Raw genomic sequence first — 25,641 nt, forward strand, 5'->3', positions numbered from 1 at the left:
GAATGGCACAATGACGCGCAGCCTATACACATAGGGACAGGGGCTCGCACTATACCCAAAACGGTTCAGCCCCTCCGCCCTTTCGGGTAACCTTTAACAAGCTAGAAAAATTACTCATACTTGACTAAAGCCAGAGCCATATAGCCCTCATGGTTGTACGAGTTGTCCCAGCTTTTGCCAAGGGATAAGTCCTTATGGAGGGTCAAGATCAATCAAGCAAAAGCCAGAGTTCTTTCCACCCTTTATATTCAAGTTGCTAGAAAGCATATTTTATTGTTTATTGTATATTCAAATATTCATGTTACAAGATCATGGATTAATAATCAAGCACTAGCAAAAACTACCCAAATGCATATCCAAAATAGGTAACAAGGAATCCAGGATAACAATCATCTATGATTTTGCTAAGGTCATCAAGGTGAGCACATGCATATGATAAATATTGTATTAATTGTGTATAGGTAGCAAGGATAGTCCCAAGTTATACTTGCCTTGATCAAAGCTCTCCTGAGCCTGCTGGTCTTCAAATACTTGATCTTGATCAACAACGTACGGCTCACCGTCTAATCCCAATCATCAATCAACAACACGCAATCCAATGTTGACAATCATACACGAAGCAAAAAAGATATAATTAGAACAATACACCAAACAGTGGTAAAACAAATATAAAAGTTTATCAAAATATTCTATGCAGCGCTACGATCACATAGACGTAAAGTTCACGAAAATCGGAATTAAAACGGAGAAGTAATGCAATTTCCAAGATTTCCTATAGAGAAATAATTAATTAAATAGAACCAGGAAATTAAAAAGTTTCAAAACAGAGAATAAATAGTTCTAACATGTAGAGCACATAATTACGAACCTAACGCAATTTGGATGGACAAAAACGGAGTTAAAATGAGCATTTTATAAGCAAAACAATTCCAGTGGCAGTTCTGTAATTAACTGAAAACGTATTTTATATTCAGCCGACCAGAATACGCTTTCTGAAAAGGAAAACGTAAACTTGAAATACGTAAAGGATGGCGGGTTGAAAAGCAAAAAACTCTAGGGGCTCTTTAACAATTTTTCCTAACGAAAGGGTATGTTTTAATCTGAGCCCTTGATCTTGAGATGAACGGTCTCGATCCGCTCCTGGCGTCCTTGGCGGTGGCCGGCTCGTTCCCAGCTCCGGTACGACGGCCCATCGGAACGGAAGGAGCTCGACGGGCTTCTCGATTCCGAGCACCGTTTCGCGAAAGGAAAACACCACGGGGTAGAGGAGCTCACCGCGAGTTCAACGAGGTGCTTTACGGGGGTCGAAGAGCGACGAGTGGAGCTTGCGGCGCGCGGCAAGGTGCTCGGCCTAAACTAGATCTCGAACTCGGTGAAGAACGACGTCTAGGGTTCCCGAGACGCTGAAGATAGCAAAAGGAAAGTGCGGGGGTGTGCACAAAGCTTTATACGGCTCGGAAAAATCAAATCCCGTGGAAACCGCGATTCGGTTCGGGATTTGGAACGCGGGTTCGGAAGGTGTCCGGCTCGGCTGCGTCACGAAGAAGAAGGGGTTGGAAGCACTGACACGCGGGCCCGGTTTGTTGGTCACACGAAAGGAAGGAAGGGAAGGTGGGGCGCGTACGGGCCGGGAGTGGGAGTGGGCCTCGGCCGATTGGGCCATCAGGGCGAGAGCAGGCGTCTCTTTCTCTTTCTTTTTTTATTTTTTTTATTTTATTTTCCAAAGCTTTCTTTTGAAGAGGATTTTTAATGCAATTAAATTCTAGCGAAAATAAATTAGCACGAAATATAATATGCTCCAGCATGAATGCACAATCAAGTTTACTAAACTTATGTTGAATTTTAATTCCAACAAAAATTTATTTATTTACTATATTTAAATACGCACAAAAATACTTATATAAATCCAATTAAACCCTATTAACTAAAAAGAAATTTTTTTGGGTGTTACAAACTCTACCCCCTTAAAAGAATCTCGTCCTCGAGATTGAGCAGGACTTACTCAAACAAATAGGAATATGATTTTCTCAGATCATTCTCTCTTTCCTAAGTTGCTTCCGCTTCTGAATATCGATTCCATTGCACTTTGCACATCTTAATAACCCGACTTCTCGTGACTCTCTCAGCTGTTTCCAAAATCTTAACCGGATATTCCTCATATGTGAGGTCACCTTTAACAGAAAGTTCTTCCAATGGTATTTGCTCCTCGGGTACACGCAAACACTTCTTAAGTTGTAACACATGGAACACATCATGCACACCAGATAAACTTTCAGGCAACTCTAACTGATACGCTACTTCTCCACACCTTTGCAAGACTTTAAACAGACCAACATACCTTGGAGCTAGCTTTCCTTTCATATTAAACCTCTTCACACTTCGCATAGGTGACACTTTCAGATAGACATAATCACCTTCCTTGAAAGCTAGTTCTCTCCTACGTGTATCTGCATAACTTTTCTGACGAGACTGAGCAACTCTCAGATTATCCCGGATAGTCCGCACTTGTTGTTCTGCATGTCTAAGCACATCCGTACCAAACACTTGAGTCTCCCCAGTTTGATTCCAAAACAAGGGTGTTCTACACCTACGCCCATACAATGCTTCAAACGGTGCCATTTTAAGACTTTGCTGATAACTGTTGTTGTACGAAAATTCTGCATATGGCAAACTCTTATCCCAACTGGTTCCATACTGCAATGCACAAGCTCTCAACATATCTTCTAGTATCTGATTGATCCGCTCAGTCTGTCCATCTGTCTGTGGATGATACGCTGTACTAAAATTCAACTTTGTTCCCAAGGAATCATGTACTGCCTTCCAAAAAGTAGAGGTAAACTGAGTACCCCTATCTGACACAATCTTCTTAGGTACTCCATGTAAACAAACTATCCGCTCCATATACAATTCTGCTAGTCGAGCTCCTAAGTCAGTGGTTTTGATTGGCAAGAAATGAGCAACTTTAGTTAAACGATCCACTATCACCCATATTGAGTCATACCCTCTTTGTGTACGTGGTAACCCCACTATAAAATCCATACCCACTTCTTCCCACTTCCATTCCGGAATCTTCATTGGTTGCAACAGTCCAGCTGACCTCTGATGTTCAGCTTTCACTCGCTGACAAGTATCACACAAAGCAACATACTCAGCTACATCTCTCTTTAAGCCATACCACCAGTACTTCTGTTTCACATCTAGATACATCTTTGTACTACCAGGATGAATGGAATATGCTAACTCATGAGCCTCTTTCAGAATCATGTCACGAATAGCCTTCACTTCAGGAACACATATCCTTTTTCCAAACCACAGTACGCCATTGTCATCTATTCTGAATCCTGGTGCTTTGCCTAGTACCACATTCTGCGCTATCTCCTTCAGTTTCTCATCTTCCAACTGTCCTTTCAATATCTCTTCCTCTAGAGTAGGGGTGACTTCAATTTCCATAGCATTCACTACAATTCCCAAGTTCAAATATGCAAATTCAGCACACAACTCCTTAGATTCAGGTGTCGCCCGAAGCTCATTAGCATATTTCTTTCTGCTAAGTGTATCAGCTACGACGTTCGCCTTTCCAGGATGATAATGCACTTCTAAATCATAATCCTTTATCAGTTCCAACCATCTTCGTTGCCTCAAATTCAGATCTGTCTGGGTGAAGATGTACTTCAAACTCTTATGATCAGTGTATATGTCACTCTTATGCCCAATCAAATAGTGTCTCCAAATCTTCAATGCATGAACCACAGCTGCTAACTCTAGATCATGTGTAGGATAATTCAGTTCATGTTTCCTCAACTATCTAGATGCATACACAACAACTCTACCTTCTTGCATAAGAACACAACCCAAACCCAGACGAGAAGCATCACAATAGATAGAGAAACTCTTACTTAGATCTGGCAATACCAACACAGGTGCAGTAGTCAATCTCTTCTTAAATTCCTCAAAACTAGCTTGGCACTTATCAGACAATACAAACTTAGCATTCTTCTCCAACAGAGCAGTCATAAGCTTTGCAAGTTTTGAGAACCCTTCAATGAATCTACGGTAGTAACCAGCTAAACCAAGAAAACTGCGAATTTCACTTACATCTATAGGTGGTTTCCAATTCAGCACATCTTCCACCTTACTAGGATCCACTGCAATACCACCATTAGAGACAACATGACCAAGAAAAGAAACTTCTTCCAACCAAAACTCACATTTACTACGCTTAGCATACAGCTTATGTTCTCTGAGTTTCTGTAAGACCAATCTGAGATGTTCAGCATGTTCTTTCTTGGTTTTAGAGAATACCAGAATATCATCAATAAAGACTACCACAAACTTATCAAGATACTCCATAAATACTTTATTCATCATGTACATAAAGTAAGCTGGTGTATTGGTCAAACCAAAAAACATAACTGTATACTCATACAACCCATACCTTGTTGTGAAAGCTGTCTTTGGTATATCCGAATTCCGAATCTTCAATTGATGATAACCAGAACGCAAATCAATCTTAGAGAACACACAAGCACCTCTCAGCTGATCAAATAAGTCATCAATTCTAGGCAATGGGTATTTATTCTTGATAGTGACCTCATTAAGTGACCGATAATCAACACACATCCTCTAACTACCATCCTTCTTATCAACAAAGATAACTGGTGCACCCCATGGTGATGAACTAGGACGAATGAACCCTTTATCTTGCAACTCCTTAATTTGTTTCTTAAGTTCTTCTAGTTCATTAACCCCCATTCTATATAGTCTTTTAGCTATGGGTGCAGTACCAGGTAGTAATTCAATAATAAATTCAATGTCTCGGTCAGGTGGCATACCTGGCAATTCATCTGGAAAGACATCCGGAAACTCATCCACTACCAGATTCTGAGAATCAACATCATCATTCAGTTGGTTCACTTTGGCTGTGAGTAGTGCTTGCACTGTTACATTAACACTGATTCGTTCTCCCTTTAGTGTTGCCAGAGCCACTACTCTCTCTTTGCAATTAATATTTGTCTCATGTTGCTTCATCCAATCCAAACCCAAGATCACATCTATGCCTGAAGTTCTCATAACCATGGGACTGATAGGAAAATCTACCCCCCTTAAAGAAAGACTTGCTGAGGGGCAACATAAAGAAACTGGTATAGTCCCACCCGGTGAATTAACTAGCATAGGGGTTTTCATTGCAACCAGTGGAATGCTATGGACTCTAACAAATGCTTGTGATATGAAAGTATGTGAAGCTCCAGAATCAAATAAAACTGTAGCAGGGGTAGAGTTGATGCTGAACGTACCCATCATAATCTCTGGTCCCTCCTGAACTGTCTCTGTAGCCACATTATTCACTGTTGCCGCATAAGCAGTAGACTTCTGGTTGTTGTTCGGCTTGTTGAGCTTCTCCGGGCAATCATATGACATGTGTCCCTCTTTCCCACAACGGAAACACCTTGTAGGAGCGTTAGAAGCACTTCTTTTTGTGGAGTTGGCATTTGAGTTCCCTGAGCGAGGTGTCTGCTGACCATGCTGATGTTGATTATAGTTACGTTGCTGAAATGAAGGACGTTGGTTCCCACTCTGAGATTGATTCTGGAAACGCTGAGGTTGCTGGTTGCGGTTCCACTGACTAACTGGCCCTTGGAACCTCTGATAGCCTTGCTGAGAACTGAAACACTGACGGTTGTTGCCCCCAGATCCTTGTGCCAGCCTCCTTCTCTTCTTATCCTGACTCTTACGCATATTATCAAGCACAATGGCACGATTCAGAAGTGCCTGGAAGGTAGGATAGGTGTTTCCAGCCAACTGCAACCTGAGCTCGTAGTAAAGACCTTTCATGAATAGACGCTGCTTATCAGCATCTTCCGTGACGTCGTTCGGAGCATAACGAGCCAACTGCTCAAAAGTGTCATGATATTCTGCCACTGTCATGGAGCCCATCCTGAGTGATCTGAATTCTTCTTGCTTGAGCTCCATCATTCCCTCATTTATATGTCATGCTCTGAAGTCTCTACAGAATTCTAGCCATGTGATAGGAGGAGCATGGTTGGGACGAGCAGCTTGATATGATTCCCACCATGTCTGAGCTGCACCCTGAAGTTGTCCAGAAGCATACAACACTTTTTCCATATCATTGCACTGGGCTATGTTCAGTTGCCTCTCTACAGCACGAAGCCAATCATCTGCCTCCATAGGATCAGTGGAGTGTGTAAACACCAGAGGTCTTCCCTTCATAAATTCACCACGCTTATCTCTCACATGGACAGGTGGTGGTGTTGGTGGAGGTTGCTGCTGTAAGTGCTGCATGAAGACGTGCATCATCTCATTTTGGGTTTGCATGAGTTCCTCCACGGTGATTGGGCCATTGCCACCATTGCAATTGCCACGGCCTCTGCCTCTGCCTCTTCTCCTTGCTGCCATCTGCATTCCAAGGTATATAAACACATCTTAGTAATGTCCAACATGACAATTACAAGAGTTAACGGAATCTGAAATTTTCTGGGTAACATTCAACATCAGCAGATCAGAAAACCAGTCATATCTCGAGTTCTGGAATTCAAAAGGATACATGCTGTATACCGTTGGAAAGATAAAGAAATTGTTTACAACTTTCATTTAGATCATATTAACAGATTCCAACGTTAGGTTAATCAAAAACTGGGTACCACCGAGACTGTTCCAGAATTCCAGACTGCGCAGAAACCTCATCTTTAAACAGTCATAACTCACAGCTCATAATAGATAATATTGTCATTCTTGCGGCATTGGAAAGATATGAAAGTCTACTTGTTCCCAGAAAAAATTAATGAACATTGCACAAACAAAATTTGATTTATACCAGAATCTTTGCAGACTGCTCCAGAAAAACAGCAAAGGACAGAAACAAGATTTTAACCAAACCCAACTATTTAGTTCATTAATCCTTATGCCTTAGGCCTATAGACTAAATGAAATTGTAGAGAAAATCCACAAGATCATTACACTCATTACAAAGATCCAAATCAAGCATAAGCATAATAACAAACCAAACCAAGCATCAAAGGTTCACACTTCAAGCATTAACTCAACTTGCGGTACTAACGTTCTCTTCCGATTAAGGGTAAAGATCCTATAACTCCTATTTCAATGACGTTAGAAGGTGGTAAGAAAAGGTTCTAAAAGCATATCAAACCAAGGAGTGGGGATGAGAACAAGTCTTTAAAATAAGCATCAAGGTAAAGATGAATAGCAATGAAAAGGATATAGTATAGGAGAAAATATCATGTTTTATAGAACAAGGATTTTATAGCAATTTCAAAACCTTAAGATGGTCAATTTCTAACTAGGCTTGCATCCGACAGTCAACAAAGCTTTGATACCAATTTGTCACACCCAAATTTTAAGAACAAAATAGGATGCATAAAAGACTCATATGTGCCCCAGAAACAGTCGCACACATAAGTAGACAAATCTCAAATGTACCATTGCAGTGTTTATTACATAGCGGAATATAAAATATCACATAGTCTTATACAAAAATGATATCATAAAGTAAACAACGCTCTCGACGGAAGCTCAACACAAGGACAGCATTGACTGGTTGACTCCAAGCCTAGTACTCATAGCGGTAATCCTCATTCCAGTCATCTTCATTATCATATCCTGAGGTGTTGGGAAATTGCAAGAGTGAGCACATATCGTACTCAACAAGTATAACCAGGGGTTCATGAGGCCCAAATAGCTGACACTGGTTTGACTGCATTTAGCTTTTAATAGTTGATAACATGTTTAATCATTGGATAGCAAATGTCAAAGTAGCGTAATTAATCCCATAACCACATGATCAATGTATACAAGAATTAAGAATAACACATATAAACAACATAATAAACCATCATTTATTATCATTATTCACGTTCATCAGTGTCCATCTATTCCGTCAGTTTTCTGGGCCGCCCGTATCCGTGGGCACGGCTAGTATACCAAATTTAACACTCTGCAGAGGTTGTACATCTTTACCCATGAGTCGTGATTTACCCTTTCGCCTGAGGTGATCAGCCTCTTAACCCACTACTAAGGAAGGTCGGCAGGGTTCACTATGAAGTCTTTCAAAGGTTCGTCTAACATGTTAGGGCCGCAAGGTTTCCTTTGCGCGCAGATATAGATACCCCCTTCCAAATGGCACAATGACGCGCAGCCTATACACATAGCGACAGGGGCTCGCACTATACCCAAAACGGTTCAGCCCCTCCGCCTTTTGGGGTAACCTCTAACAAGCTAGAAAAATTACTCATACTTGACTAAAGCCAGAGCCATATAGCCCTCATGGTTGTACGAGTTGTCCCAGCTTTTGCCAAGGGATAAGTCCTTATGGAGGGTCAAGATCAATCTAGCAAAAGCCAGAGTTCTTTCCACCCTTTATATTCAAGTTGCTAGAAAGCTTATTTTATTGTTTATTGTATATTCAAATATTCATGTTACAAGATCATGGATTAATAATCAAGCACTGGCAAAAATTACCCAAATGCATATCCAAAATAGGTAACAAGAAATCCAGGATAACAATCATCTATGATTTTGCTAAGGTCATCAAGGTGAGCACATGCATATGATAAATATTGTATTAATTGTGTATAGGTAGCAAGGATAGTCCCAAGTTATACTTGCCTTGATCAAAGCTCTCCTGAGCCTGCTGGTCTTCAAATACTTGATCTTGATCAACAACGTACGGCTCACCGTCTAATCCCAATCATCAATCAACAACACGTAATCCAATGTAGACAATCATACATGAAGCAGACAAGATATAATTAGAACAATACACCAAACAGTGGTAAAACAAATATAAAAGTTTATCAAAATATTCTACGCAGCGCTACGATCACACAGACGTAAAGTTCACGAAAATCGGAATTAAAACGGAGAAGTTATGCAATTTCTAAGATTTCCTATAGAGAAATAATTAATTAAATAGAACCAGGAAATTAAAAAGTTTCAAAACAGAGAATAAATAGTTCTAACATACCCTTTCGCTCCTGGGGTCCTTGGCGGTGGCCGGCTGGTTCCCAGCTCCGGTACGAAGGCGCCATGGCCGGAACGGAAGGAGCTCGCTGGCGTCGACGGGCTTCTCGATTCCGAGCACCGTTTCGCGAAAGGAAAACACCACGGGGTAGAGGAGCTCACCGCGAGTTCAACGAGGTGCTTTACGGGGGTCGAAGAGCGACGAGTGGGGCTTGCGGCGCGCGGCAAGGTGCTCGGCCTAAACTGGATCTCGAACTCGGCGAAGAACGGCGTCTAGGGTTCCCGAGACGCTGAAGATAGCAAAAGGAAAGTGCGGGGGTGAGCACAAAGCTTTATACGGCTCGGGAAAATCAAATCCCGTGGAAACTGCGATTCGGTTTGGGATTTGGAACGCGGGTTCGGAAGGTGTCCGGCTCGGCTGCGTCACGAAGAAGAAGGGGTTGGAAGCACTGACACGCGAGCCCGGTTTGTCGGTCACAGGAAAGGAAGGAAGGAAAGGTGGGGCGCGCGCGGCCCGAGAGTAGGAGTGGGCCTCGGCCGTTTGGGCCATCACGCCGAGAGCAGGCGTCTCTTTCTCTTTCTCTTTTTATTTATTTTTTATTTTATTTTCCAAAGCTTTCTTTTGAAGAGGATTTTTAATGCAATTAAATTTTAGCGAAAATAAATTAGCACGAAATATAATATGCTGCAGCATGAATGCACAATCAAGTTTACTAAACTTATGTTGAATTTTAATTCCAACAAAAATTTATTTATTTACTATATTTAAATGCGCACAAAAATACTTATATAAATCCAATTAAACCCTATTAACTCAAAAGAAATTTTTTGGGGTGTTACATAATCTAAGTCTAAGCACCACACTTACACCTATACTACAACCCTCACCTATAGCGTCCTATAGATTAAAGTACTCAAAAGAGTTGTGAACCAAAACATACATGGATAGTAATTGCATAATGAAATAGAAGTAGATTACCAGAGTCATCCCATGAGCAAGCGTGATTAGAGCTTGATCATGGTGAAGTACAACCGGAGGAAGAACCGACAGGCCGGCCTCTCCTCCAATCCTCCCTCGCTCTCCATCTCGCTACTATCTAGATCTACTCTAGTTTAGAGAAGAGAGAAGAGCTCTCATCTCCAAACACTAGCTTTTTCTCTGTCTATGAATAATGAATAGGGATGAAGAGGTGCCTCCTCCAGGGGCCAGGGGGCCTGCTTATATAGCCCTTCGAAATGAATGTGGGCCGTCGGATCAAACCGACCTTAATCGCACGGTTTTCCTTGATCCTTTAGGTCGGTGGAGCATAATCCGTGAGGCGGAGCCTGATTGGTCAAAGATGACAGGGCGGGCGCCCTGCCCCCAGGCCCGCTCGGCTTTCCGTTCGTTCCCGTGGCTTCTGGAGTCTTCTAGATTATAGAAAATTGCCGCACACGTTAATATCTCTATGTAAACCCAACGTGTGGGCCTTTCCTCCATATTTCCTGATAACCCCCTATAGAAATAGACAAACACGAAAACTCATGGAATTCTGTCAGATAAAACCCTAAGTCTGGATGTTGGTTGCATTTGGGTCCTTTTCTTTATGTATTTGATGATTCAATTTGATACTTAAGGACCGTCAACAACTCCCCCAAGCTTACCTCTTGCTCGTCCCTGTGCAAGGATGGACTCAAGAGTTTCTGCAGTGGTTTCATGCCTTAAAGGTACACATGCGTTCAAACAAGATCTCATCTCTAGGTTTAGGGTAAACTGTTGAGACTTAAACTTACTCATTTTACTGTTGAGATAAAACTCGTGGAATTCTGTCAGATAAAACCCTAAGTCTGGGTGTTGGTTGCATTTGGGTCCTTTTCTTTATTTATTTGATGATTAAATTTGATATTTAAGGACTGTCAACAATTGTGACACAGTAGCCATTCGAATGCACTACTGTTCCATCAAAAAACTTACCATTCCAGATGGTGATGATTCCTCCTGAGGCACGAACTGAGGGTGAGAAGACAAAACAGTTCAAGTGTTTTGGACAGAATTTCTTAAGGTAAAGGCTATTGAAAAGTTCTCTTTTGGTTTCTTGTAGGCAGATAATTTGGCAGGAACTTTCATCTTTCTTGGCTTTGCTTGCATCCCATTTGGCCTGGGAATTTAACCCTCTTATGTTCCACACCAGGACGTTAAACTATCTAGAGTTATTCATCGATAAACATGGGTAAAAAATTCTGACACCTAACCCCCCGGGAGTCAGGGAAGCCTGATATGACCACGCCACCAAGCAAGATGTCACAAGCTCCAAGTCAAGCTATACCCACTCAAGTTTCACCTACACCGACACCAGCACAAGTCATCGATGGACCGATTACAGGTAGTCATGCAAAGAAGCTACAACAAGAGGTCCACGCGCTACTTTATGAGATTCATTTTAATATTAATGAGAATTATATACTACCTAAGTATTGTACCTTGATTGTACTCAAGTATATAGAAGAAGAGAAGGATGAATCGGACCCTGAAGAACGGACCAGTGCAAGTTCCAGAAGAAGTCAAAAACAGACCAGTGGAAGTCAAAAACAGACCAGTGGAAGTCAAAAACGGACCAGTGCAAGAAATCTTCATAACTTTTTACTCACAAAAGCTATGAAGGTGTTGAGACCATTTTTTGGACACATGCACGAGGGACCAGTAGAGTACAGATCGGCAGGAGGAGCAACGGTAACTAGACTGCAGAAGAGTTGCCGATGAGGAAGATTGCCGATGAAGGGACGATTGAGTTTGGCTAAGTCCAGGAGTGGTGGCGCGTTTCTAACTGACGACCAGTATCAATGTTTGCCGATGGCAATAACAGGAAGATTGTCGATGGCTCCGCGGGAGTTGCCGACTGACCCGTGGCGGTGTCCTGGTCTGTTACAAGGGGATAGTTTTGTGTTTTCCTTTGTTATTTAAATTCGTTTTGTGTACGGAATCTGTTTAAATTGGAATTCGAGTCTGAGTTGTGTCTGATTGTAGCTCTTTGAGCAGGGTATAAATGTAGACCCTAGGGCCTTGTAAGAATCTATCTATCTATCAATCGATCAAACACAAGTTTTTACTCATACTCCAGCATCTACTTTTTCGACGACTTCGTCATATTTTCTTTTTATTATGAGTTCTTAGGAGTTCGTCGACTTAAGCTCGGCGTATTTTCAAGTTTCGCGTGAATACCTCTTGTCCATGACATCCGGGCGCATCGCTATTGTCGGGACCAAAGTATTCAAGTTATCACCTTTGCCGACAGTAAGGTCAAATCGGCTGGCACGCCTTAACGTTTGAATCAGGTATTAGCCCTTTGTGTTTGCAGATCTGCTTTTGCATCAACACATCTTTTGGCACGCCCAGTAGGACGCTATTCAAGATCAAGATCAACATGTCGACTACCGAGTTCGATTTGGAGAACGTCATCCCCGTGACGGAAGCCAATCTCAGGGATGAGCAGAAGCAAGCCATTGCGAAAGCCATGGAGGACAACAAGCAGCAATGTTTGAAGTCTTTCAGCATCAACAAGAGTGGCGAGGTGATCCAGAAAGAAGCACTGTCGGCACCTCGGCAGGTCACTTTTGAAGCCAGCCCTGGTAAACTTCAAGACATGGTTGATAGTGCTGTTAACCGTGCCTTGATCAATCAAGCTGGTGTGCTGTCCAATACGGTTTTCAATGCCATGGTTAGAACTTTCAAAGAAGGACAACTGCCACCAAATTATGTGGGCCCTTCTCATCATCAGCTAGGATCACCGGTGGTCACAGCTCCATCGGCTACAGCAGCTGCTACGGGCGCAGAAACTACTGTTCCTCCAAGCACGTTAGGAGTCACTAACGCGCAATCTATGCCGATGACGACCAATCCATCGACTTCAGATGAGCAGATCAAGCTTGCTATAGATCTATTGGCATCGGCAATGTCGGGATCGGTCCCTCCTTGTCGGTGTTTTCCCCACGAGGGGTCACACCAACGAGTGAATTTGTATGTGTGCTTCCCTTTCTCAGATGGTGATGCAAAAAGACTCAAGGATTTATCCTGGTTCGGGCAAGAGAAGGCCCTATGTCCAGCGGGGGGGGGGAGAGTTTGTATTATTTTGCACCTAAGTGCTTGTACAGGGGCGGATACAAGCGTGATATGGAGTGTGGGAATGCTACTGCGTATGAGTGTGGTGTTGTGTTTTGTGATGTCCTGTGTTTTTTCCCGGGTCTCCCCTTTTATAGTTCCAAGAAGAGACCTGGGGTACATATATAGGCATCAGACTAGGGGTCGATAGAGGCATGGCGCGCTGACCTACTCGAGGCTACCGTACCGGCGTGGTCTCGAGCCGTCCCGTCCTGGTAGCTTGATGATGATTACGCGTGCCCTTATATCCCGCACCGTACACCGTCTTGGGCCGGCTTGTCCGTTGCACGCCTGTACGTCATGGCGGCTGATACGTTAGAGTGGTGGCAGTACCATCCGTCGATGTCCAACCCTTCTCCAGGAAGGAAACATGTCCGGTCGAGGGTCGGGCGCCCTGTAGCGCCTTGCTATCCAGAGTATTGACTTTTGGCATCTCGAGGGGGTCCTGACTAGACGTTCCATCCCTACTTCCTGCGTCCTGACACGCTCTGGGTCGTTTGGTGGGGAAGGCTGCAAAAAGAATGACAAGATGGATGCCTGTTCCCTATCACGCTTCCCGTGACTCGCATGTTAGGTGGGAATGCGACAGGCGCATTAAATGCTCTAGCTCCCGTGCGCGTGTCAGGCGGCGGGTGGCGCCCTTGCGCTCGATGCCTGCCGGTTCGCTCGAGCTCGTTTCCATATTCGACGGTAGTTGGCGCTCGAGCCCTGCTTGATTCGCTCGACGCCTTTTCCGTCTTCGAGGCTGAGGTCGTCGATGATTATACGCGTGATTGTGTAGAGCGTCGAGTTGGGGATCTCGACTTTCGTATGGTCGATCTCGTTATGTACGTCAGTTGGGATACCCCTTACTGATATCCTCGATAGTAGCCCCCGAATCTCCGTTTGAGCGCTGGCGCTCAAGTGGAGACTTCATTTTGTGGTCGAATTTCCGTGGGGGCGCGCGAGCGACCCCGCGGGGGTAGCCCCCGAGCCCTTGGAGGAGTTTGTGACTCCTCCGAGGGTTATGTTGCCTAATTTATAGAAACGCTGTCGACACCAGTGGTGGAGGATTCTGATCGGCTCGCTTTGCGTGGGGGTTTCGACGTACTCTCGTTAGAGCGAGCGTCATCCACCCCAAATTGAGTTCCTAACAGGTAGTCCAAGTGAGAACCCGTGCCCCTTTCGAGGGGGTCGGCTGTTGCCCGGAGGCGTTCTCATAAAGCGGGGTCGACGTGGTCGGGGATACTTCACTTGTTCGATAGAGTCCAGCGGCTCGATGCCTCCCGTCGGGGGGATTCCTCTCGACTGTCTCGACCCTACCTCGGACATCCCCAGCGAGTTCTCGAGGCGGGCCTCGGTTTTCGACCACTCGTTGGGTATCCCTGACTCTGGCGCTCGAGATCGGCTGTCGAACCCTTCTGGTGGGCCAGCCTACGACCTCTCGAGGCTTCTGTGGGTGCGTTCCTTGGCTTACAAGGGAAGGTAGAGGTCGTGGCGATTCGCCTTTCTGCCCGTTGGGCGCGTCTTTTCAGGCGAGACACGTTGCAGCACTGTACCGGTGTAGAATTCGGAGTGCCCCGTCTGTGAGGAGGAAAAAGGACCGTTAGGTGACGCATTTATGGGGGGGTGTTAGAGCATCTCCAAGAGTTCCCTAAATTCCACTTGCCAAATCTTCTATTTTAGCAACTTGATAAAATATTTGCCAAGTCAAAATTTGTTGTTTCTCCAAGAGTTTGCCATTTGGGTTTGCTAAACTAAAAAATGAGGCCCACAAACAGGCTGAGGGCCAACGGAAATAACAGGCAGTGGCCTCGAGCAATTGTTTCTGCGCCACCGGTGCACCCGCGACTCAACTTCTTGCCGCCGCCGCCGAGGTGAACGATCAACTCCTCCACGCATCGGTTCTGACCGCACCAAGGCACCAGGCCTAGATCATCCAGGCACAGGTGAGCATCATCCACCTCCTCATCGGTTCTGCACATGCCGTCCATCTCTAGGTAATCTAGAATTTCTTATTAATTATACACTTGTCCATCAGGAATCATGCCTAGGAAGCGATCCCGTTCTCGAAGAACATTAGATGAAGAATCATCCGATGATGATGAGTCTCTGATACTAGCCGCTGCTCAAATTGTGGAAAACTTTTCCAATGAGAAAGGTAGACACGGTGGCTCTGTGAAAGGTCATAGAGTTCTTCACCGTGATAGGCAAGGCGGACATGACAGGTTGTATCAAGATTATATGGCGGAGAATCCAACATACGGCCCCGAAATATTCCGTCGAAGGTTGTTGTCCTTTTAACATTGAATGAATTGTTTTTTGTGCCCAAATATTTTCATAGTTCTCAAAATTTATGTTTGTTTTTCTAGGTTCAGGATGTCTAGGCCTCTTTTCTTACGCATAATGAATGTTGTTGAAGCGCACGATGATTACTTTGTGTAGAAATACAGTGCGGCCAATGTACTCGGATTGAGTTGCTTACAAAAAGTCAATGCCGCAATGCGTATGCTCACTTATGGGCTTCCAGCTGATGCGACAGATGAGTATATTCGCATTGGCGAAAGTACTGCACTTGAGAGCCTACGTAGGTTTGTTGCTGCAGTTGTTGAGATTTTTGGAGATGAATATCTCAGACATCCCAATGAGGCAGACACAACACGCTTACTTGCAATGGGTGAGAAAAAAGGCTTTCCAGGAATGTTAGGGTCCATCGATTGTATGCATTGGGCATGGAAGAACTGTCCATATGAAAACAAATGAAACTAAGTTGAATTTCCTTGACGCCTAGCCACAATCTGCTGTTGCATCATCTCAAGCCACTGAAGCTAGAGAGGGCCACTGACCGCCATCATGATTTCTTTTTCCTCTTTGAGCAAATCGGCTTCAGCTCTTTTTAAATCCGCATCAGCCCTCTTCTTCTCCAACTCTAGTGCTTCCTTGTCTATTGCAAGTGAAGCCATGAACCTCTCCTATTTTGCCTTCTCTTTTTCCTTGTCGGACTCCTCCTTCTTTGCCCACATGTTCTCCATAGCTGCCATGCAAGCCTCACCACCTCCTCGCCTATGATTTTCTTTCACCTTCTTGATCCCATCAGACCTTTTCCTTGGCTCGGTTTCTTCGGCATCAACAGCTACGACGTGATCATTATTAGTGGCTCCTTGATCCCTTGGCCTCGACACCTTTGCACTTTTTTGCTTCTTCTTGTTTGCTGCTATTTTCTCTAGCTCAGCAAGTTCTACCATCTTGGCTTTCCACTTGTCCTCCTCCTTGAGTATATTCCAACAATGATCAAGAGCAAAAGATTTTTTGTCCTTGTCCCAGTCCGTGTAGAGCTTTTTTGCATCGTTAATCTGTAAAGAGATATTGTCAATGTATATGCATTTAAAAAAACTTCATAAGCTGCACAAAAAACTTCATAATGATCACATAGAACACATGTTTTATACCTTATCTGTGATAGTTGTGCCACTTTGATTCCTACGTGTAATGGCCTCATAAGCTGCACAAAACTTGTTGACTTGGAATTGAATTGTCAGCCACCTATGCATGATCGAACTCTCTGTACGAACAGCTCCAGTTTCATTGTGTTCCTCATAGTAAGCATGAACTCTTCCCCAAAATGTGCTACGCGATTGATTAGCCCCATTGACGGGATCTTTGCTAACTTTCAACCACCCCAAGCACACTAGTTCGTCCTCCTTGTAATGGAAATTTTTTGATCTCCTGGTTCCCTTTGTACCGCGGCTTGCCTGCACAAATTCTTGGGTGTTTGGAACAGTCAGCTCTTCAAAACCAGCAACACAAGAGTCTTCTCCTTCGAGAAGAATGCCTGACAAGAAACTTTCTTCTTCTCCTTCCATGAGGCTACAAAATTTATGACAATGAATAGAATTAGCAATGATGATGACACATGTACTGCATTACTGCTACACATGTACTATGTTCATGATAGCATATTGCTTCCTGTTGCGGCACAAGCTGGACCTAGACTACCAACCAAACGCATCAGGAAATACATGACAGTAGTGCTTCTGTAAACTGAATAAAGGCCGGCGGCAAAAATTGAATCCTAGTACATGTGACCATATGTGCTATCTGATCATGGGCACCTCAACATATTGCGGGATCTGGAATACCTGACAGTAGCAAATTGCGTGATCTGGAATAGATGAACCCTACGTACGTGATCTGGGATACACTACCAACTAGAAACCCTATCAATTATCACCTAAATTACTGAACTCTACGTACAGTTAACCTGACGAGGACTATCGATCTATCAAGAATTTGATGTACGCGAGGGATCAATTGATCTAGCACCTAACCTGACGAACCTGATCGAGGTCGATCAATCAGGAAGATGGAGGTCGATGGGAACAGAAACGCCAAACCTGATCCTGACGGAGGTCGATCAATCACGAAGATGGAGGGCGATCTCTTCCTGAGATGGCCACGCGAGCGGGCGCGTGATCCCGGATGGCGCGGCGTCGATCGGCGCGGCGTCGATTGGCACGACGTATTTGGTCCCTGGTCCTTCCTCCTCGATCGCGTCCCTGCTCCCCGGTTCTTCCTGCTTCGCGTGTTCTCCCTGCTCCCTGGTCCTTCCTCCTTGATCGCAGTCAGTTGGCGGCCGCGGGAGATCAGTCGATAGATATAGGCCGAGGAAGATCCTGAATTGTCCGTCACTGCGCGGGAACACCGGCAATGAACCGCGGGAGACCGATAGCAACACCGATACGCGCGCGGATAAATGCGCACGCGAGAGGGTGTTTTACCAACTCGATAAAAATGGCAACTTCGAATAGCAAACCATTGGAGAAGGAAATTTCTTGTATTGCCAAAATATTAAGGATAGCAACCTCATTTAGGGAACTCTTGGAGATGCTCTTACCTCTTTTATCGGATCTGTCCGTTGGTGGACCACGGCCTATAAATATCCCGTTGCATCGCCGGCGTTCTTCCTTCCGCCTTCCGCCCTCTTTGCCTTTGCTCTCTTGCAATCTGGGTTCTCTTGCCATCTTACGCGCGCGCGCACCCCCTCGAGCAGTAGCGAACCCGCCATCCTTCCGGCCAAGATGCCTGTGAGACTCATCGCCGCCGACGACTGGCGCCCGTCGTCGATGACGGAGCGCCGGTTGCTAGAGCTTGAGAGGGAGGGACTCCTGCGCCACCGCACCTCGCTGTCGTCGCCAAAGTGGATCGCGCCGCCAGCGGACCACAGGGAGCCCCAGCCGCCCAAGGTCTACGTGGTGTCGTTTGCCAAGTTCCACCGCCATGGCCTGGGTGCTCCTCCGAGCCGCTTCATGTGGACGCTCTGCTTCCATTATGGGGTGGAGCTGCAGCACTTCTCCCCAAACGCCATCACCGTCGCGGCGGTCTTCGCTGCGGTGTGTGAGGGCTATCTGGGGATGATGCCCCACTGGGAGCTGTGGCTCCACCTCTATAGGGGCGAGCTCTTCAACGCCCCCACCGGGACCACCGGCGTCAGGAAGCCTGTGCGAGCGGGATGCCTCAACCTCGTGCTGAAGACGGGGAAGACGGAGAGGCCACGCGAGTACATCCCAGTGGGATTGTCGACTAACCACGCCGGCTGGGACTCCCAGTGGTTTTATCTGTGGAACGACGACGATCTCCTACCCGCTTACAACGGTCACCTGATCACGGAGCGTCCAGCGGACTGGACATACGGCGTCGTCCAAGCTCATCAGTCACGGCTCAACCCCCTCCTCAACGCCTTGAAGAAGCTTCGCTTGGAGGGCCTGTCCGCAGCTCTCGTCCTCTCAGCCGTCCATCGTCGACAGGTTCTCCCATTGATGTCTCGTCCACTGAGGATGGACAAGATGGGCCCAGGCGTCTCGTCCCGGGACCTCGAGGCGTGTCGGATGTCCAACGAGGCTCCGGCGGATGACGAGGTCGCGGCCCGAGTCAGGGCGGCCATCGCCGGTGATTTTAAGCCGGAGCATGTTAACGGCTTCCCCATGAGGCCTGATGCGGGCTCGATCGATCTGGTATGCTCTTTTCTCGTACACAGCTCTGATTATGGATTTCTTTCGATCCCCTTTTTTTTAAAGCCTAACTTTGTTCTGGTAGGGGCAGATTGATGTCCGGTCCTCGAGGCCTCCGGTAAAGGAGGACGAGGCTGACCGTGACAAACGGCGCCAGTCCGCCGAGAAACTGAAGTCCGCCAAGGACTCTGAGAAGAAAGGAAAAAGGAAGAAGAATCTCGACCGTCAGGCGCTAGAGGCGCGTCGAGCCAAATCCAGGCAGAGGGGGGAGCCTGAAGAAGAATCCCCCAGTAAAGGTGATGGCGGGGATGTCCGAGGTAGATGATGTTGAGACTGCTGCCACTGTCCATCAGCACCTTTGAAAGCCGGGTGTTAACGATGATGGGGTCGACGACGAGCGGGTAGACGCCTGGGGCAACTACCTTGTCTGGGTGGTCCTCTCGATCGAAGGTGATGGGGGTGCTCGACCAGCCGAGGTACTGGGGCACCGCCATTCTTGCCACGAAGACCTCACGACGTTCCCTCTTGCGCTGTCTTGTGGTCAACTGCGTCGAGGGTCACCGTAGATCATGTAGCAGTCATGGATGGCAGGGAAACCATCGTTGACCTTGTTGTCCTCTTTATCACCGCCCTTCTCCTTCTTTGGGTCGTCGCGTACGTCCTTCTTAAACCCCAGACCGTCGAAATGCTTTTTCAGCATACGACAGTCTTTGAGCTTGTGGTTGGCTCCTCCCTTATGGTAAGGGCACGGCTCTTCTAGCATCTTATCGAAGATGCCCCCATCTGGGGGCCTCGAGGCTTTTTGCGTTCCATGGCGGCGATGAGATCATCATCGAGGTCTTCCCGTTGGAATGGCCGGATCTTCTTCTTCTTTTTGCTCTTCTTGGGCCCTCGACTGGGACCTTCGTCGTCGTCGGCGGGCTGCTTGCCTTTCCTTCCTTCACAGCTGAAGAAAGCGTCGACCGCTTCTTCTCCCGCCGCGTAGTTGGCCACCACATCCATCAGCTCGTCGACGGTCTGAGGGCGATTCTGGCCTAATTCCCGTACCAAGTCTCGACTGGTGGTACCAGAGACAAAGGCCAGGATGACATCGTGGTCGGGGATGTGCGGCAGCTCGGTGCGTTGCTTCGAGAAGCGTCAAGCGTACTCTCGAAGAGTTTCTCCTGACTTCTGCTTGCACTTGCTGAGGTCCCATGAGTTCCCAGGTCGTATGTAGGTCCCTTTGAAATTACCCTCGAAAACTCTAACCAGATCGTCCCAGTCATGGATCTGATCGGCTGGAAGCTCTTCGAGCCATCTACGGGCGGTGTCAGAGAGGAAGAGCGGCAGCTGTCTGATGATGGCTCGATCGTCTCCTCGGGCTCCTCCCAGCGGACAGGCTAGCCTGAAGTCTGCCAGCCACAGCTCTAGTTTGGTCTCTCCCTTGTACTTCGCGATGCTGGTCGGGGGTTGGAACGGGCTGGGCAGCGGCGTGCTGCGGATTGCCCTGCTGAATACCCGTGGGCCTGGTGGCTCCGGGGCCATCCGGTCCTCATCGCTGTCGTACCTCCCGCCGCGATGGGCGCTGTAACCGCGCTCCTCCGCGTCCTCGTACCGACGGCGTCGATTCTCTTCAATGTCGCGTCGCGCGTCGTGTTGACGCTGATTGTCGATGGGGAGAACAAGCGTGGTCTTTCTTCCTCGAGGGGGTGGCTGCTGATGAACTGACACCTCCTTTTCGTTTTGGGCTGGCTCATTGCGCTTTTCAGTGGCCGCCCCTCGACGTCGAGAGGCCGAGCTTTCTGCTTGTTGAACCGCTGCCACCTGGAGCAAGGTTTGTACCTCGTCTCGGATGCGCCGTGCCTGGGAGTTCGAGGGCTCGGGCATGTTGCGTAACAACATTGTTGCCGCCACAACGTTCTGGTCTGCTCGAGGGAAACGGCTGACAAGTTGCTCCAGCTCTACGTCTCCGACGATTTGTCGGTGCACCTCTCGAGCTCGTCTGCGGACACTTCCGCCGGGCGGGTAAGGCAGGTCCACTTCGAGGATCTGCTCAAGCAGGACAAGGCGCTCGCGGACCTCGTCAAGCTTTGCCTTGAGCTCTCGTAGTTGCGCAATTTGCGCGGCTCTGTCTTCTTGCGGAGGTGGGTCGATCTGACCATTATTCCCAGGTGTCCTAGGGTATTCTCTTGCTGCAGGGGCTCGCCCGCCTGCAATGGTGTCTTGTGTCTCGTCGGTGGTTTCCACTGCTCTGTCGACGTGGAAACACTCCCTAGTAGGGTCGTAACTGTCATATTCCGAGTCAGAGTCCGGCTCGGCGGCGTAGAAACATCCGCGCCCTTCCTCCAGCCGCCTCTGCCTGAGGGAGGTGATCATGTACCGTCCTGGGCCTAGGCGGCGGAGGCCTCGTACCTGCGAGAAGTCTGGTTGCTCGGATGCCCGTGGTCGTGCTTCAGGGTCGCGTGGGAGGACCATTGGTCGCTCCACGTACGTCTGGGCGTTTGGGCACATCGCCTTGGCGAGTGACGCTGCGGCATTCTCCAGGCCGAACGGCAAGGCTCCTCTTGCGGCGAACAGCCCGTGTGGAAGTAGCCGGGCGGTGGGGGAGAGTGCGCGGGGCGCGTCTTCTCCTGTCGTCGTGCGGTCCTCGCGGCATTGAGCCGTCGTGCCCATGGTGCGCGGGGCTATCGGCTCTCGTGCCGTTTCCTGCCTGGTACGGACTGCTGGTCGTGGCGAGGTGGAAGGGCGATGATGGTGCCGTCCACGCCTCTTCTTGGGTGGGGAGGCGTGCTGGCGAGGGCGTCTCGGGGCCCTCGTTCGTGCTGGTGCAACGCGGGCTCCTCCCGGTCGTTTGACTGAGAGCAAGATCATGTCATAGCCAGAGCCAGTAGACACGAACTCGAGACTCCCAAACCAAATCACCGTGGAGCGCGGAATCGGTGAAGAAGGAGTGGCCATCTGGGAATGGAATGGGAAATCGATGAGAAAACACGCAGGACCCCTACCTGGCGCGCCAACTGTCAGTGTTTTCCCCACGGGGGGTCACACCAACGAGTGAATTTGTATGCGTGCTTCCCTTTCCCAGATGGTGATGCAAAAAGACTCAAGGATTTATCATGGTTCGGGCAAGAGAAGGCCCTACGTCCAGCGGGGGGGGGGGAGAGTTCGTATTATTTTGCACCTAAGTGCTTGTACATGGGCGGATACAAGCGTGATATGGAGTGTGGGAATTCTACTGCGTATGAGTGTGGTGTTGTGTTTTGTGATGTCCTATGTCTTTTCCCGGGTCTTCCCTTTTATAGTTCCAAGAAGAGACCTAGGGTACATATATAGGCATCAGACTAGGGGTCGATAGAGGCATGGCGCTGACCTACTCGAGGCTACCGTACCGGCGTGGTCTCGAGCCGTCCCGTCCTAGTAGCTTGATGATGATTACGCGTGCCCTTATATCCCGCGTCGTACACCGTCTTGGGCCGGCTTGTCCGTTGCACGCCTGTACGTCATGGCGGCTGATATGTCAGAGTGGTGGCAGTGCCGTCCGTCGACGTCCAACCCTTCTCTAGGAAGGAAACATGTCCGGTCGAGGGTCGGGCGCCCTGTAGCGCCTTGCTATCCAGAGTATTGACTTTTGGCGTCTCGAGGGGGTCCTGACTAGACGTTCCATCCCTGCTTCCTGCGTCCTGACACGCTCTGGGTCGTTTGGTGGGGAAGGCTGCAAAAAGAATGACGAGACGGATGCCTGTTCCCTATCACGCTTCCCGTGACTGGCGTGTTAGGTGGGAATACGACAGGCGCATTAAATGCTCTGGCTCCCGTGCGCGTGTCAGGCGGCGGGCGACGCCCTTGCGCTCGATGCCCACCGATACGCTCGAGCTCGTTTCCGTATTCGACGGTAGTTGGCGCTCGAGCCCTACTTGATTCGCTCGACGCCCTTTCCGTCTTTGAGGCTGAGGTCGTCGATGATTATACGCGTGATTGTGTAGAGCATCGAGTTGGAGATCTCGACTTTCGTACGGTCAATCTCGTTATGTACGTCAGTTGGGATACCCCTTACTGATATCCTCGACACTCCTCCTAACTAGTGGGGTTATGGTATGCCCCCAGAGCTGACATTGAAGACACCTAGTACATCTCAGCCAGCTGATATGAGAGGCAAGGTTCCTATGGCATCGACACCTCCAAATATGCCGATGAACCAGAGTCCCCAGTATACTACAACTACTACTGCGAGACCTTACACTGGGAATTCTCAAGCCCCAACGTTCCAGATGCCTAACGCATCGGCAGATTCAATGCCGACACAACAGAGGTTTATGACTCAGCCAGGGTATGTCAATTTAATGATGATGCCCAATTACCAGTCATCGGCAGGACCTATGCCGATGAATGCTAATAATGGATGGTCTGGGCAGCAAGTCTTTCCATAAATGCCCCAACAGAATCATCAGGCTACAGGGTTTCAACAAGGCCAGATCTACTCCGGGTTCCAGAATCAAGGGTTGCCCAACCAGCCGATGAATCTTGGTCAACAGTTTGGTGGTCAGACAATCAACCCCATGTTCCATGCAGATCGTGCGCCTCAACGACATGTGGAAGTGTATCAGCAGGTGCCAGATCCACAACCACCCCATCGGCAAGATGCCGATGCTTTTTGGGCCGATAAGATTGTTGAAGTAATGAGAGACCAATTTGGGATAAAACCCAAAGTCAACACTTACTCTTATCGGACACCGTATCCTCCTGCATATGATTTAATCCCACTTCCAAATCGGTACAAGGTACCAGATTTCACTAAGTTTTCTAGATAGGATGACACATCAACCATGGAACATGTCAACAGGTTCATCATCCAATGTGGAGAAGCTGCTAACAGGGACGAGTTAAGGGTTCGCTTGTTCTCGTCATCATTGTCTGGATCGGCTTTCACTTGGTTTATATCATTACCTCCCAACTCGGTGATTACTTGGGCCGATCTAGAGAAGCAATTCCATAAGTACTTCTTTTCTGGAGTCCATGAGAAGAAAATCACCGATTTGGTCAAATTGAAGCAATGCAATGATGAATCGGTTGAAAGCTTTGTGCAGAGAATGCGGGAGGTCAAGAACAAATGCTATAGTCTGGTTCTGGACGATCGGCAGCTAGCCGATTTGGCTTTCCAGGGTTTGTTGCCACACATCAGAGACAAGTATGCATCTCAAGAGTTCGAAAGCTTAAGTCATTTGGTGCAGAGAATTTCTGATCAAGATATCAGGCCTTTTGAGCCCAAGAGAGCATGGAACAAAAAGGTGCATTTATTGATGAAGCAACAAGCTCGGATTCTAATGAGGAGCCAGTCATCGGCTTGGCAGAGTGGGTAAAAAATAAGAAGTCGATGTCTTGCCCTTTTGGGCATAAAGAGCCAGAGAAGTTCACATTTGATATCACTAAAGCCGATAGGATATTTGACTTTCTACTTCAAGAATGGCAAATCAAGTTGTCGCCCAATCATGTGATCCCATCGGCTGAAGAGTTGAAGAAGATGAAATATTGCAAGTGTCACAATGTAACTTCTCACAACACCAATGAGTGCAAAGTTTTTAGACAACAGCTGCAATCGACTATTGAATCTGGCAGAATCAAGTTTGATAATTCTAAAGCTCAGAAGCCGATGAAGATCGATCAACATCCTTTCCCAAAAAATATGTTGGATGCTAAGGGAAAAACCAAGGTTTTGACATCGGAAGCAGCTGAGAGAAATGCTTCGGTGGATCCCCAGCATCAAATTACTGCTGTCGATGCCAAAGGAAAAGGTTTGATGCAAGAGGGAACTAACTCAGAAAGACCTCCCCGATCTGGTATTGTGATAACGCACAGAAGGCCTCGGGAGACTTGGCAGCAACGTGGGGATCGATATCGGCGCCAGCAAGAGGGCTATCGTTGGGAAGAAGAAAGACGCCGACGGGAGTGGAATCGGCAGAGAGATCACTGGAACTGCCCATTCTTTATCCATTGCTGGGAACAGAACATCAAGTTGCCCACTGTTAGAGATTGCCCTGAATGCAATGGTTATGATCGGCATGACAGATCCGATCGACGCTATCACGATGATAATCGGTGATTTAATGGGCCGATTAGGGGGAGAGCGTCCGTTCATGATCGAATGGGGGGCAGACTCAGTGTGCACGATAGGCTTGGTGATCGTGTCGAATATTTTCCCAGGAACCAGGAAGAGCTTGAGGAGATGGCTAATGCACGGGTTCCCGATGAGTTCATATTTTGCAGGGATGCTAACACTTATCGGATGGAGTCAAGGGAACATCGTCGTCCATCGGCAAGGCAGTCACCACTTCCCCCATGGTGTCCAGAGGGGTTGACTAAAACACAGAAAAGGAGGTTGCAGCGCGAAAGACAAGAAGAGCTAAGCAAGGGCGAAAACTCTGGCCAATCTGGGGATCAGCAACAATCAGATCCTAATGGGAAAGGGCCATCGACAGATGTTAACATGGTATTTATGTTGCCGATGGAATTCCTTGCGCCGTCCAGCGATGATGAGGAGTTGGAGTTTTC

The sequence above is a fragment of the Sorghum bicolor genome, chromosome 6 (genome assembly GCF_000003195.3).
Source record: "Sorghum bicolor cultivar BTx623 chromosome 6, Sorghum_bicolor_NCBIv3, whole genome shotgun sequence".
Lineage (NCBI taxonomy): Eukaryota > Viridiplantae > Streptophyta > Magnoliopsida > Poales > Poaceae > Sorghum > Sorghum bicolor.